This window comes from Ips typographus, linkage group LG1 (genome assembly GCF_016097725.1).
Source record: "Ips typographus isolate SLU linkage group LG1, UJ_Ityp_2.0, whole genome shotgun sequence".
Lineage (NCBI taxonomy): Eukaryota > Metazoa > Arthropoda > Insecta > Coleoptera > Curculionidae > Ips > Ips typographus.
This window is the reverse complement of record NC_138422.1, coordinates 4,693,321-4,696,598: the sequence shown is the minus strand read 5'-3', so window position 1 is coordinate 4,696,598 and position 3,278 is coordinate 4,693,321. Positions and strand designations below refer to the sequence as shown.

General features: G+C 32.6%; 1 long non-coding RNA gene across 1 annotated transcript; it reads left to right on the top strand.

Annotated features, from left to right (window-relative positions):
* The first annotated feature begins 516 nt into the window (after positions 1-516).
* On the top strand, positions 517-2,550 carry LOC145725998 (uncharacterized). The gene is made up of 2 exons (XR_014177463.1): positions 517-1,006; positions 1,352-2,550. It is a non-coding gene; the product is annotated as an uncharacterized LOC145725998 (long non-coding RNA).
* Positions 2,551-3,278: the final 728 nt, after the last annotated feature.

Genomic DNA, 3,278 nt, shown 5'->3' with positions numbered 1-3,278 from the left:
GTATAGATTTATATTTTTTTAATACTTCTTCTTTTCCTATTGACTAGCTTACATTTTTCCAAATATTGCTTTACCATATTATTTCAATTACTGTTCTATTTAAATTCCTACTGATTTTGCTTCGATGTCGATCCTTTAGAGAAACTCGCTTGTATAATTTGGAAGGGGCTTAAAATTTCAGGGGTCATACCCCAATTTGGGCTTTGATTTATCTGGCCTTACAGCTATAGAACTGGACCTTCCTGTCTGCATATAAATTAGCCGCACTGGATCACGTTAAGTCTTGATAATGTGCTCGAAGTTTACCCCCTTCTTATATGGAAATCGCCTTGCTTTGGCTTTGCTTTGTATGTAAAATAATACTAGTTTTTCATAAAAGAAATCTAGAGGAATCTAGAAATTACGAATCAACTCTAAAATTGTCAACAATTTCTAATAACTCAAGTAATTAACCATCATAATTTTTGTATCAAAAAGCACACCTTAATATATTGATGTATGTACAGGTAACAGGAACTATCAGGCCCACTAATCTCATATAGCCAATGTGAAGCCATGTTTTGGATTCTTTCGAGACACAGGGGGAGCTACTGTATTGTTTTTACCTGTAGATGGTTTTTTGTGGTTAAGCAAAACAAAATGAAAAGGATGTAAACAACTTTTGACAAATTCAAATTTTTTTATTCAAGTCTATTAAAATATTGATATTACGGTTGTAGTTTTTAATTTATACGTGTGATTTATACTAGTTCGTGGGCGGTGTTTTTATAGTGTTCTCTTCGTAGGTTTTTTTAGTTTAGTTTTTTACCTTTTGGCTGGGTTTTACAACGACTTTTGTCACTATGGGCAAGGCGGGATGTGCCATAAAGGGGTGCAGCCCTTCAAAACATTCCCGACGATTTCGTTTTCCTAACCCGGAAAAAGACAGTGTTACTTTTTCACTGTGGAAACAATTTTTAGGACAATTTGTTATACTTCTTTGTTCTAATATGGAAATTTATAGCAGGTAAGTTCTCAAGTAAAGTTCATTTTTATTTGTTATAATGTTAAGGTAGTAAGAGGATTACTATAAGAGGTTTTCAAGGAGGCAAAGAGAAAATAGGTTTAATAATTTGTAGAATTCAACATAGCTTCTTAGTTTATGACGATTATTTTAGTAAGTATAGTGGAAAACTAATGTATTCTTTTGCATAAAGTGCGTTTAAATAGTACTATGACTCACTGACTAAGAGACTAATAAATGTATCTGTTTTAATACCCTAGTTTTGCACTATACCTAGGTACTACTAATAGTAGTACTTAATAGAAATAAGGTACAGTAGATAAAAATGAAACTGAAATGTATTTTCAGGTATTATGTGTGTGAAAAGCACTTTTTGCCTGAAGACTTTAATACAAATAACAGACGCATGCTAAAAAAGGGAGTGATTTCTTCAAGGTTCTTACCAAGTCCTTGCCAGCAAGTACCAAAGGACCCAGATTCCCCAAGTAATTTTATTCAAATAAAAATGTACCTATACAGTGATGTCGCGCATGTTAGTATTAGTATTTTCTTTTTAATAGAGGTTTTGTTTCCTGGAAAAACTGCTGATAGCATGTTGGGCATATCCATTTAAAATCTAATAAAAAAAATGTGGAAATTGAGTGAGTGCTCTTTCGTTGCACTTACCTAACACCTCCACTGTGTGAAAATGTGAAGATGGACTTATATACTTTTCGTTCTTGTAATATTTGAAATGTTTGTTTCACAGAATCTCTTGAAATCCCCTCCATTGACTATGAAAAATTAAAGAACTTACCAGATCAAAAACCATCAACTTCTGGTAAATATGAATACATATAATTATTTGGTATAGTCTGTTTTTTTCAAAAGTTTAGCTATATCATATCCCGCGTCACCACATTACGTTTGAATGAATTGATTTGATGTATCTATAATAATTAGGCACGTATTCACCAAAAACACGAGCAAAAATGAACAGGACCAAACATTTGTTTGACATGCACAAACCAAATCAAATTACATACGCTCTTTAATCCTCAAATTCTCATACAGGTATCTGTGCATATCCAGTAGAATAATATTTATAAACCTGTTAAGTATTCCTAGGTTTATATATATTTTTTTTTAAGTAAATTTTCACAAAGTAATCCATCAACAGGCAATCCTAATCAAGATGTGCTTCCAACTTCCTCCATCTTTTCCAAGAATGAATCCCTGTCTTCTGGTAAGTTTCACGTTTTAAAGAAGCAAAATAAAAAATAAAAAACCAAAAAAAACCAACCAAAAAAAAAAACCATATTTGAAACATTCTTAAAAACCTTTGAGGTACACCTATAGGTATACAATGGTTGATACTTGCATGTGCATGTTATTTATAATAGTAATGTTTTATGTATAAAGTGTAGCTTTATGATCTATTCTTAACTATAGTCTTAAGGTCTTGGGTTTTGCACCAACTTACTAACCAAAAGCTTATTATTTTTGTAGAGTATGTGTTTTGTATGTTCATTTCCTTAAAATATATATAATATATTTTGCATACACTGGACTTTGTTTTATTTACCTGTTCCTTGAACTAAAACCATGAAAGAAAGACTTAATTTAATTCAAAAAGCCCGCCAATACCAGTTTATGCAAGTCTACCAACAGATGGCGCTTTTAAAAATCTGTCATGACAATAGAGACGTAAAAATGACATCTGACGACCATCAAATGTGAACATGTGGCGACCCCTGTGACTCGAAAGAAATCATACATACAGTGCTTCACCTTATTAACACGGAGATTAATATCTATCTAGTGTGTTAATCTATGGGAACTATCAAACGTAAATAACTTCAAATTTGATACAAAAATTCAGATAGAAAAAGTCTGCTATAGTTTATGCTATACCTATGTTTATTTGAATGATCATTAAAGAAGAAAAAATAGAGTTTACTCTTTACAAAAGCGGCCACAGCTTCAGAGCAGTGTGAGATTTTCTCCCTCCTCCCAGTGCCGTCTCGTTTGAGGTTGGTGACCAATATGGCAAATTTGTTTCTGTTTTGGGCTTTATGTAGTAGTGCCTTTCCGCTTGTACTGGTCCAGTTCCTCATGTTTCTTAGCCATGATTTCTCTTTTCTTCCAAAACTTACAAGCTTATGGTGCGATTTGTTTGCATCAAAATATCCTGAACGTCCTACACATTGGTACAATCTTGTTTACATATTTAACTTGGATGGTTGTCTGGTAAATTGACACAAAGAAAAACGTAGAAAGTCTAGCCTTCTTAAGA